The sequence below is a fragment of the Equus caballus genome, chromosome 21 (assembly GCF_041296265.1).
Source record: "Equus caballus isolate H_3958 breed thoroughbred chromosome 21, TB-T2T, whole genome shotgun sequence".
Classification (NCBI taxonomy): Eukaryota; Metazoa; Chordata; class Mammalia; order Perissodactyla; family Equidae; genus Equus; species Equus caballus.
The window spans coordinates 28,229,810-28,242,838 of NC_091704.1; the positions used below are offsets into that span (position 1 = coordinate 28,229,810).

Sequence of the window (13,029 nt, forward strand, 5' to 3'; positions counted from 1 at the left end):
CTTTTTCCCTATACTTTTCCATAAATAAATTTACCTTTGCCCTGTGTGTTTCGTCTTCTTACACCTCTCGTCCTTCAGATGGTTAGAATGGAAACACATTTATTCAGACAGGTATTTACCCTTTATTTTTTATTATTTTTACTGCATCCTTCTAAGTTACTGTGTTGAACATAGAAAGGGAGTCCTAATGTCTCTGTAGTCAACCATATATGACCTCTTCTGGAAGAGCAAGACCTGCTTCTGACTTAGATGTCTACCGTTGTATCATGACTAACTTTCCTGTCACAATTTCACTTGTCTTTCCTTGTGTTCCTTCCTCAGTGGAGATTCAGAATAGTTGACATCTAAGGAAAACTGCCCATCATAGAATTAAAAGTCATAGCCTTCTCTTCTGAATGCTAATTTATTCATATTTGTTTAGAATTTATAAATATCGTTCTCTAAATTCAGCCCTCTTTCTTGGTAGACATTTCTGAAAGTATAGTGAGTAAAAGTTTAGAATCTGAAATTAAATAGTCTGGGTGTATATTCTGGCCCCGTCACTCACCAGCTGTCTAACCTGGGGCAGGTCAACTTCTCCAAGTCTCCGTTTCCTTCTCTATGAAGTCGGGGTGGAGGGCAATAATCATGGTCCCTATTTTGTGAGGTTCTTGTGATGATTCAAGAAGATGCTGCTGAACGTAAAGCACTTGGAATAGTGCCTGCTATGTTCTAAGTAGCTAACAAGTTAGCCACTATTCTCAGACACAAGTTGAGTCAAACTTGAAACAGTGGTACAATGTAAAGAGCATGGACTTTGGCCTTGTTAATTGTCACTTACTAACTCTACAATCTTGGGATCTGAGACTCAGCTTCCTCATCCCAAAAATGGGGACAGTAATAATAATTCTGCAAGATGGTTGTGAAAATGTAATGAGATAGTTCCTATGAAGAACTCATTGACCCTGATGCCTGGCATGTAGGAGATGGAAGCAATGTCAGCTCTCCTTTGCTCACAGACCTTGTGTTCAAGTAACCCTTATTTTACTTAATGATGGCCCCAAAACACAAGAGTAGTGGTGCTGGCAATTCAGAAATGCCAAAGAGAAGCTGGATTTACTAAGAAAAGAAAAACGTCATATGCTGAGGTTGCTAAGATCTGTGGTGACATTTATTACAGTATATTGTTATAATTGTTTTATTTTATTATTAATTATGGTTGTTAATCTCTTAGTGTGCCTAACTGATAAATTAAACTTTATCATAGGTATGTATGTATAAGAAAAAACATTGTATATAGGATTCGGTACTCTCTGTGGTTAAGGTATCCACTGGGGGTCCTGAAACGTATCGCCCATGGATAAGGGGGGGACTAGCATACTGTTTTTTAATTTGTGAAACATTTATTAAATCACTTTGCAGGTAGATTATGAGGCAGGAGAGCCCTGCTCACTCTTTTCAAGCTGAAAGTGGAAAATTACTCCCTGGTGATTAGGAAAAACAATCACAGAGGTGTACACTGTTGGCATGGAGACCTGTCTATGAGATGATAGTGTTTCTCTTGGGAGACAGTGAAAACTTGAGAGAGGATGCTTTATTTCTCCCTTCCTAAAATGTCTTTCTCAGTTTTCTGTGGTGAGAGAAAATGAGACAGCAGTCATACCTAACAGTTGGTGGAACAGTTACATATATACATGCATATACACATATAAAAAGAGAGGATTTTATTTATTGTATATGAGAATAATATTTACCAAAAAATATTGATTAAATGATGCCTTTCTATAAAAAAAAGAATAATTTGTGTGTGTGTATATATATATATTTCCAAAATTGACACAGATTGGAGTACATAACCTTGATAAAGCAATATCTGTTGGAAAAAAAATGGAAACATTGCTTTTAAAAAAGACCTGCAAAAGACGTCAGGCTCAGAGAATTTCTTTGAAAGTGTTTTGCAAACTTTTAAGAATAGTCAGTGTATTATTTAAATTTTTCTAGAATTTCTGAAAATAAAATCAACTTCATAATTCATTGTGTCAAGTAGACCTAACTGCAATAGGAAATTCCTCAACCAATCTTACTATTGAAGAAATAAATAAAATTCTAAGTACAATATTAGTAAATTAAATCCTGCATTGGTTAAAAGATTCATGCTCGCATCAAATAAAGTTGATTCCATAAATGCACACATGGTTCATTATGAGGGAATCTACCATAAAATAGGTTGAAAGAGAGCACAAGAGGCTTGTAATGACAGATATCAGAATGGCATTTGACCAGGATTTAATATCTGTTCATTGTTTAAAAAAAAGCCATAAGTGAAATAGCAGCCTCAGAATATAGTGTCTATCTCAGTGGCCAAACAGATTTTTAAATGGAGTCATTTCTATTAAAATTAGCTTAATTATAAGCACGATCATGTACTATTAAAGTAGTTTTATGTAATAGTATTTGGGAAATCCTGGTTACATATAAAATTAAAGTGGAAAGTGATTTTATAACTATTTGGGTATTTGCATGGAAGAGCCAAAGAAATTAGTTGAAAGATTATTAGAAATAATGTAGAGATTCAGTAAGGTGGCCAAACTCAAAATACATGTGAGAAAATCATTAGCTTTTGTATAAAAGAGTAATAATCAGTTAGAAATTATAATGGAAAAAACCTTTTAAATCGCACAAGATGTTAGTCACCAAAACATGCTATACCTACGAATGAAAATAATAAGAAATCAGAAGGGTTTTTTTTTTTTAATGAAGAAAACAAAAAATCTTAACTAAAGAAAACTTTAGAGACATCATAATAATATCTCATACTAATTAAGCATTTAAGTGCCTTCCACGTTGCAAATTAAATCATCTGTTAATTTTATACAATCCTATGAAGTAGCTAGTGTTATCATCTCAGTTTTATAAATTTGATAACTATTCCGAGAAATTAAGCCACTTGCCCAAATTCATAGAGCTGGTAAGAGCTGAAGCTAGGATTTGAATCTGCATGCAGACTCTTTCTGAACTTCACTCTTAGTCACTATGCCTTGGGAAGACCTATTTAATATGCTAAAAATCTCAGTTCTTACCCATTAATCTACATAATTTATTCAGTTACACTTAATACCAGTGAGATATTATTTTTCATTTTGGTGAAATGTTTCAAAATTTCATCTAAAGGAATAAATATATGAGAAAGCCAAGAAAAACTTGACAAGAAGCACAATGGGTGAAGGGTAGAGGGATGGAGAACTCATCATGCCAGAAATTATAGCGTGTTATAAAAACTGTAAGAATTAGGACAGTGGTTCAGATAAAGATCATTCGAAAATACTCTAGATTCCAAATAAGACTCGTGTATGTGTGTGTTTGTTTGTGTATACACAGATATATTCATACATATAGATATACATATACATAGACACTGTACGCGTAAAGTGGCATTTTATTAACTGAGAAAAGGGATGGTTATTTCATAAATGATGTTGAAGCAATAGCTAGTTATTTGGGAAAATAATGTAAACGTGACTTCCTTCCTTACACCTTACATGAAAATGTATATTAGGTGAGGTTTTGATTAAAATAAAATGAAAATACTATTTCTTAATATGTACTTTTATTAATGTGATAACTGCAAATTAATTTAGTTAAAATTACTATAATAAAATGTAGGCGAATATTTAATTTCAAAGTGGGGAATATTTCTAAGCATATACCAGAGCTAGAAAACGTGAGGAAAATTTTTGATAGATATATGTACATTAAAAATCAAATATTTCTGCACAACAAAAGGCACCATAAATAAAATGTAAAGGCAGATGACAAACCAGGGAATCCATTTCCAGTGTTGCCAAAGAGCGTTAACTTTAATGTGTTAAAAAATCCTTAGAAAATCAATAACAATAAAGATGACCGTCCTTACAGAAAAACCAACACATAATTAATTCATAAGAAAAGAAACACAATTTTCCAGTTACATGAATAAAAGCCCAAACATAAAGAAATGTAAATAAAACAACAGTGGGCAAACGTTTTTTCTAATCAAAGTGTTAAAGATTAAAAAGCAAAGCCAGATAATACCAAATATTGATTCAAGTTGGGACATTCTCATTCACTAGTAGTGAAAATGAAAATTTGAATTGCCATTCTAGAAGGCAATTCAATAATAATTGTCAAAACCTTAAAAAAAATTCATACTCTATGAGCCAGCAGTTTCTCTTCTAAGAATTCATCCTAGAAAAGATTTAGCTACATCATTGTTTGTTGTAGTTGAAAATTAAAAATGAACCAAATATCCAGCAATAGGGAGTAGTTTAATATATCAAGGTACATGCATGTGATGGAATACTGATGTACAAGGATAGTTTTTAACATGATAAATATACAAACGATACATAAAATGAGACCATTTTTACAAATAAGAAATATATGTACATATATATATATAGTAATTCATAGGAAGACGTCTGGAGGGATATCCCAAAATACTACCTGTGGCTCAAAGTATTATAGTTGATTTTTATATTCCTAGCCAAGCAACCTCTCTGGGACAGTCTCTTCATCTGTGAAATAAAGGAGTCATACTAGAAGAGTCCGAAAATCTTTCAGCAAAAATCTCTCATATTTCTAAGAGTAGTGATAATTAATAATAGTAGTGATAAATAATAATTGAAAAAATGGTGAATTTTTTTTCCATTGAACTTTGGAGTTAATAGAGTAAAACTAGATTCATCTTGAGCTATCCTTTGTTTTAGTTAAAATTCAAATCCTGATATTTGTTTATGAATTATATATATATATATATATAGTGCTTTCTCTCTTACAAATGCCCATTTTGGTGTGGAATAGGGTGGAGTATGTAAAGAGTTAGGTTGAAATGAGGTACGTTCCCTATAGAGTTCTTAGAAACACAAAGAAATCTTATTAATATAATATGTTGTATATAGATTTTAGAGTTTCATCTACCACTTGGAACCCTACAAACCATTCTTGGTTTTGGAAAGTTTCTTTAATCAAAATGCATGTTGAGAAATTGTAAGAAATGCAATGCTCAAAAGTCCTTTTATTAAATAAAAATTTACGTGTGCTTCAGAAATTGGTGGAAAATGATTCTGCTTTTATTATCTAATGAATATCGTTTTCCTCTTATTTCTGACTAATAGTGAAATTGCCTGGAACAGGATAAGGAATAATGTTTCGAGTGGTTATTCAGTACCTGATTGAGATAGCGAAATCAAAAACATACTCAGTTTTAATTTGCTGTTAAATACTCCACATTTCACAGTGGTTGTTTGAAGGCCACATTCAATGGTAGCAAAAGTGGCTTTCTAAAAATGCTTTGCCTCATTCTTGCTTAATCCAGGTTGCCAAGCGGTAAACCTGGCAGACGTCATGAACTTCCAAGAGGGAACATATTTTATTTGCCTTATACCACCAGAGGATTTGGCCAATTATTGCTATTTATTTAATGTTGGTGTTGACATAGTGCCTTTGCCCTGAGGAGCCCCAGGTGCTTTATAAAATTAGTCAGCAATTCACATCACAGCCTTTACAGCCAAGAGTGCAGGCTGAAAACAATAATGATTCATGGAACCTACAGCCATCCTAACTCATACTTCTGTTTGCCCAGTGAAACAAAGCAAATATGCCCGTTCCCTAAGAGAGCTAGCAGCAAAAGGTTCTAGTGGGGCTTGATGGGCGTTTCTCCCTTGTGTAAATAGGTAAACTCCTATAAGGAAAATTTGTCATACACCCAACTGAGTTGAGCATTCCTCTACTCTGTTCCAGGACACATACCTTCCTCAGTGAGGAACTCACTTTCTTTAGATCTTTGCTCAAATATCATTTTCGTCATGAGAGCTTCCCTGACCATCTATTTAAAAAACAACAAAACAAAACAAAACAGAATCCATCATTAAGCCCAGATATTCTCAGTTCTTTTTCCTGCGCTATTTTGCTCTGTAGCACATGTAGCTATCCAACATATTTACATGGTCTGTCTCTTTATTTTTTATGTGTTGACATCCTCCCACTAGACTGTAAATTTTATAAAAGTAGACCATTTGTCTGTCTTGTTCAACTACGAATCTTCAGCAGATGCCTGGCACATCATAGGTGTACAGTAAGCATTGTTGAATGAATGAATGAATGAATTTACCCCAATGGTGCCACAAGAAGCAACTGGATTCTCCTATTGTCAGTCAGATACAAAGGCAGCCAAGAGAGGGGTAAGTGAGCAAGAGTGGACTTGCATGAGATCAAGAGTTCTGTTACATTCCTTAATGTTGAAAAGATCCATGTGGTGAAATAGCCCCTTAGTCAGAATTTTCTCCCCCATTAGTTGCAAACAACAGCAACTAAATTTAAACCAGTTTAAACAAACACAATGGCAGTTTATGGGATCTTGAAACTGGAAAAGGCAAGAAGTGCAGCTGGTTTTCATGGGTGCAGGGGTTGCTCCATGTGTTCTTGTGGTGTGATTAGGCCATTAGTCTCTTTCTGTCTCCCCCTCTGCATTGCTGTCTTTCCCAGGCTTTTCCATTGTGGTGGCAAAGAAAGCTAAGGCAGCTCCAGGCGTAATTCGGCCTGGAGTAATTCCAGTGGAATGAGAGCATATATTTCCCAGTGGTTCCAGGGAAGACTCAGAGCTGACTTGAAATGGGTGGACCTGGATTAAATGCCAGCCTTGAATCAATCATGTGACTGACCAGCCTCTGTGCATCCCAGTCATGGAGGTCAGCCCCATCCTTCATAGGTGGGTTTTCCAACAGAAAATTTGCTTTCTGTTATCAGTATAAGAAGGGAAGGATGCATGACAAGTATGCAGAGATGTATTGTAACCAGAAAAATAAATAATGTTTAAAGAATTTCTCATTATGATGAGGCAGAATTTCTAAATCTTTTAATGTTCTACTTTCTTATAATATCAGATGACCATATATTTAACAGCCTAATTATGAAAATTATGTTTTGAAAGTGAAACAATGACCTTTTGCTTTATTTTCAGTGGCAAGCTATCTCTTCCAGGTCTACCTACATGATAAGTGAGATATTATTCCTAACTTAGTGGAAAGGAGATAAAAATTTTTTAAAAAAGGCTAAATTTTAGCTGTGTGAAAAGGAAATGTTTACTTAGGGTTGTAATTACTTATTTTCTTCTTATACAATTTAATAATTCTATCTTCTTAGCTCTTTCTGCCTTATTAATCATATGTTATGTAGGCAAGGTGTAAAATTCTAATTCTGTTTTACGTATTTTTAAAGAGACTGCTTAGAATAGACTAGAAATCCTAAAATCTTCTGTTTCAAATACTGGAATTTGAATTGTGGATATACTACTACTTCTCTTTCCTATAAAAAATTTTAAGGGTCATGGATAAATACAGTGAGATTATATATAAGTCAACATCCTATTAATGGATGAACATAGAAGTAACTCCCAAGAAGAGGTATCAGGAAATCAAAGTACAGTCTGGTTGGTGTGAAAACACAATGGCTACATGAACCAGTGCTGCTGGTTATGCTGTACCATCTGAGAAAGACATTCCTGATATTAGCTTTGATGCCAGCCTTTTTACTAACTGAGTACTCACTTAGTTTAGGTTACTAATTTAGTACTAGCTCAGTAGTTTGGCATGACCATGTTCCAAAGTATCCACCTAGACTTAGGAATTACTCAATTGAATCAATTCAGTGTTAATGAAAAAAAACTTTGTGGGTAAGCATTTCTGAATTAGTGTTTTTATTAAGCCACAATGTTTTACTAGTTCATCTTTCTTCATTCCTCTGAAACTGTGATTGTTTCTAAGTTGTTGCTTAGAAATGGTAAAAGATGTGAGATAGGGAAAAGGAAAGCTTTCTTAGGAAGTCCTTTTCTTTCGTGGCCCCGTTGAATTGGATTTGTCGTTGATATCCATTGATATCCTATCCATATCCAACCCGTATGGTAAGATTTTTCTTTTCCATGTGATAAGGATTTTCAGTGTTTTTTGAGAGCTTGGTTTTTGTGGTGGGAGAGACGAAATGAAAGGCATACAACATTAATGTGTCCTTAGCATCCCAAAAAATAGTAATGCCATAGCAAATTTATAACAATGAAAAACTGCATAGCTCAGAGCCCTCCTATGACTTTTGCGGGCTCTGTGCACTTTTGGCTTTGTGGATCTCTTCTTCCATAAAAAAATACTAAAAATTACACTTTACAACTGCGTTGATATAAAGAGAAGTATAATCTAAAATGGATTATATTCATTTTTTTCTGATTTTAAAAGAAATTAAAATGTTTTTGAGGGCTTCTACAAATATTATGGGCCTTGGGCAAGGTACCCATCATGCTTAATGGAGAAGCTATGTTGGCCCTGTCATAGCTAAATTGGTTACATTTTAAGCCAAACAACTGTTTTCTGCCTACTGTTCATCTTTTTAGTTTAAATGTGTTTTTATTGTTAAATAGGGTTTGGCAAGGGAGCTGGTATAAACTGGTATGAGGCTGCGTTGGCAAAGCTAACCCTGAAAACCGCTCTCAGGTTTTGTGCCTGCAGCTTCTTTTCACAGGATTTAAAGCTATTTTTCTAGTTTGTCAAAATCCTTGTTCTTCAAAGGTTTGTGTTTTTATGTGACTGATGCTGTGAAAAGAAATGCCATCATGATTATATTTACATTGTGAATTTGTATAGTATGGGAAAACTAGAATTTTTCATGCAGAGAGCCATTAGGGTTTTACTCAATATAGTTCTTCGAAGTAAAATTGATGTTGGAGTATTTTCCTATAATACAGGTGAAAAGCCACTCTGTCACTTAACAAAATAAATGCTCATTCATATGTTTAATGAAAACTCCTGTGCCTTCCATTGAGGCTGAGTTTTATCTGAATCTTTCTTCCCAGTTATCTATGGTTTGGGAAAACAGAGCTAACTTGGGTACATAAATTCTGTCAACAAGTATTTCTTGAGAACCTCTTGGTTGTGAACTATCTGGAATGAAACTGGTAAACTAATCTCAACATCCATTCTTCTGTCTAACATCACTGATAAGCTCCAGCATTTTCTACTTGATAGGTGTTGGAAGCAGACATTTCTTGATTGAAAACCCAGTGCTCTTGCTTACTGGCTGCATGGCTTACATTTGTTCCTGACATTTCTGGCCATCAGGTGCCAAGCACTGTTCAAGGCATGGAGGGGGAAAAGATGAATGACATGCAGTCCCTACCTTCAAGGGAATCACGTTTAAAAGGAAGACAGGCAAATGCAAAGCTTTTGAAAAGAATGATGGAAAATGCAGGGATAAAGCAAGGGTATATGAGCATCTCTTAAACTAGGTTATTCCATCAAGTAAACTTTCTTGGGGGAAGTGATGTTTTGGCATGTCTCTTTACCATGGAGCTTCTTTTGCTCTGTATGTAATTGGATATTAACCTCAGAAGGCTGTTAGGTTTAAAGAGGAAAATGTATAAGAGTTATCCAGCATTGAGCCTGGGACATGATTTTTGCACAAAGGTTTCCAATTCTATCACTCCATTTTTCTCATTAAGAGCATGTCAAAAGGAAAAGATGAAAGAAACGATGAATCACCAATTAGATAATCGGTCCCTGAATGAAAGAGGTAAGAATATATGTAGTTCATAAACATCCCTTTGTATCCGTTAATACATCTGTATGTATCATCGATCCCAAGGATGGAAACAGAGGCTGTGTCTACTCCATAACAAAGATTACAAAAACAAAACAAAGCTCTTAAACGTTAATGTTCAAAATTTTCTGTTTCCATTCATACATTTGCCTGTGACATAGAGAGTGCTGAAAAGTAAACTAAAGTGCTTCTTGTTAAATGAGTCAGTTTGTTGAAAGAAGTAAACTAAGACTCGGGAAACATTGCTCATACCTAGAAATTCTGCCTATAACGGGCTGATGTGGAAGGGGTAACATGTAGGGCACCTGTTGACACTACATATGGCATCTAAAAAAGCACTCGTTAATTCAGCTTCCTAATGGCTCACCTCCCCCGAGTACTCACTGTGGAGAAGTTTCACTGAATAGCTTAGGATCGCCCAGACTAACTAACCATAATGGAACAAGGTGCCCTGTGATTGTAGGCATCTCTCTCCGGTGCTCCGAATGTAACCAGTAATGATGGGTTTTTTGTTTTGCCCTTTCCTTTCTGTGTTGCCAGCAGCAAAGACTGTTTCTCATCCGTCTCACGTGGCCAAATTAGGTTCATCTCTCATGCTGACAGATTTAAGGAATCAAATCCTGTGATTGTTGTCCCCTGATTCCTTCTCTAAATTCCATGTCAGAATTGGAGCGCTCCTGTCAGACTTGGGAGGAGCCCCTTTCCCGTCACACCTCCATACAGGCCTCCTCTCTGTCCACACTCGAGACCAAGCCGTTCTGCCTAAATCCAAAGCAACAGTGGCCTTTGGCAGGCTTGTAACTTTTGCTCTCTGGCATGGGTGGAACTAGCGTCAACTGGGTAATTCAATCCTTGAGATCCTTCTTCAATGAATGAAAGAATCCAGGAATGGGCTGCCAATTGCCTCTTCCTTGTGCCCTGTTTTCTTTGGTGCAGGATGCTGAATGGTGACGGTCCATTTCCACACCTCCCCTCCCGACACTGCAGGATTTATGGTCTGCATGCCCCAGTTATGAAGCTGGCTTATGGTATTTTGCTGCCGCAGGCCTGTAAATGTTTAGAATTGTGTGTTTATATTTCTAGGGCTACAGTTTGAAAATCGAGGAAGCAAACAGATAGCAAAGAATTTGCAGGTCAAGCTGCTACTGCTTCCTCATTTGGAGGGCTTATTTTATGTCTGTGTACTTCATACCTAGATTTCGATGTGGCTCCTGTTTTTCTGACCCTCATTTCTTTGGTTAGGTGCTTTCAAGTGGGTTTTTCTGTAAGAAATCCCCATAGTAGAAGTGTTTACAGGAAGTGACGGGTAAGCAAAGGTTGCCTGACACATGGAACCTCAGAAACTTTCCCATAATGAAAAGGTCTGGCTTGTGGATGGGCGCTCTTCCATCCAGACAGACAGGAATGTGGCTAGGCAGCCAGAAGACACATGGACTTGTGACCACCAGGACAGGCACCTCGCTAGAAAAGTCCTAGCAGCTGGGGCTGTTAATCTCTTCTGAATGTACTAGCAGGCATTTGCCTTCTATAAACCTATCCTAGATTCCTCTTATGTCATTGGAGCCATCATTTTTCCCCCTTGAGAATTCCTTCATGTGGATGTCCTTAATAAAACTCTTTTTGCTTACTCCGCCCTTGACCATAAAACTTAAATAGGAATATGAATTGTACTAATCTGTGAAAGAAATCAACATGATCTTGATGAGACCATTTCTACTGTCTTTGGTTCCTTCCTTCTAAAAATGTGTTCATTCAAACCAGTATTTGAGGGCCAGCCCCGGTGCCTAGTGGTTATGTTTGGCGCTCTCTGCTTCGGCAGCCCGGGTTCATTTCCCAGGCTCAGACCTATACCACTCGTCTGTTAGTGGCAATGCTGTGAAGGTGGCTCACATACCACAAAGAGGAAGATTGGCAGCAGATGGTAGCTCAGGGAGAATCTTCCTCAGCAAAGACAAAACCAAACCAACAAACAAGACCAGCATTTGAGCCTATATGGATCCATTTGGACATTTTAACAATTAGTATTAACTCAATAGCCTCAAAACAGTTGCCAAAATATGCTCATAAAACTCAGGTATGGTAACATGCCTGGCCCTCTCCCTCCTCCAGCTTTGGATGGATTAATTCACTGATCACAGCCAGCACCTGAGTACAGAATAATTTATTTTTGTGGCGCTTCATGACGAAAGCCCAGCTGGCATTAGCTCAAGTTATGCAGCTGGCTATTAATTGAAGAAAACTCCTCTGTCACTCCTCAGTCAAACAGGGTCTGATTCAGCAGATCCTTTTCACTCTCATCCCTTCTATTCTACCAGAAGAACAAACGTAAATAACTCTCACTTGGCTTTGCCTGTCATGGATTGTAAATTAGCTGGCAGCATGCAGACTGATTGCATTAATGCTTTCTGGGCTGCTCTTCTCAATAGATTTTTATTTCTACAAGAGGTTTGGACATTTCATTTCCGAGGTTTTAGTGTTGTCCAGGAGAAGGAAATATTGCATCCTGCCTTTGTTTTAGATACTGAATAACTAATTTTCAAAGTAATTTCAACAAAATTTCCAGTTATAGCACCTGCGGGGTGGGTGCTGGTCTTCCGTGAGTTTATGTTCTGGTTTCTTTTCATACTTGACTGTGCTTGTCACTGCATTTTAAACAGAACCTCAAGAGAGATTTGTTCAGGATTTTTAAAATATATAAACACGTAATACATAGCACATGGTGTGCCAAAATTCTTTGATGAGTGCATTTTATAATTCTTAAAATCTGAAACTACTTGGCATGGGGAGATGAAATGGTATCTTAAAAATCATGGAACTTTTCCATAAAATGAAATTCTGTGTAGAAATGGTGTAGGAGAATTCTTGTGGGAGTGCTAAAATAGTACATCAATTTGATCCTCATGGATATGAGAATTCACCAATTATACTATTATGCGGAAATATGTTTCGGTACCGAGGACCTCTTCCGTGTCTTTCTTCTACCCCAGTTTCTATCCTCTGTACAGTGTGCTTGTTGGATGGTGGATGACTAGTCATTGTTATACCTTGAGTTCTGAGACTCAACTTAAGGCAGCCAAATCGTACCTTACCAGGACTTAGGGCGCCAATGCGGGATTCAGTGGGATTTCGGCAACAAGTGCTGAGCAAGAAATCAGAACTTGGCAGAAAAAAGTAGAATTCAGGTGCTGGAAGAGCCCTGAGAGAATTGGCTTGTCCCCAGAGGCAGGTCTTGTGATTCATTAGAGGAAGAGCGTCGAAAGGGCATAGGAGAGCCTGGCTTGGATTAGGCTGTCTTGCATTCCAGGAGATTCAAAGCTAGAAGGGACAATAAGGCATTGCGTTGGGAGGCTTTCCTAATTCGGACTTCTGACGCACGGTCTAGCGTCCATGAGGTAGACCTCAGGGGTTGAGTAATCTGGGAAGAAGAGTAGA

At 36.8% G+C, this 13,029-nt stretch overlaps 1 protein-coding gene across 23 annotated transcripts in view; it reads left to right on the forward strand.

Moving 5' to 3' along the window:
• Window positions 1-13,029, forward strand: part of PDE4D (phosphodiesterase 4D) — a 1,371,041-nt gene that overhangs the window by 884,970 nt on the left and 473,042 nt on the right.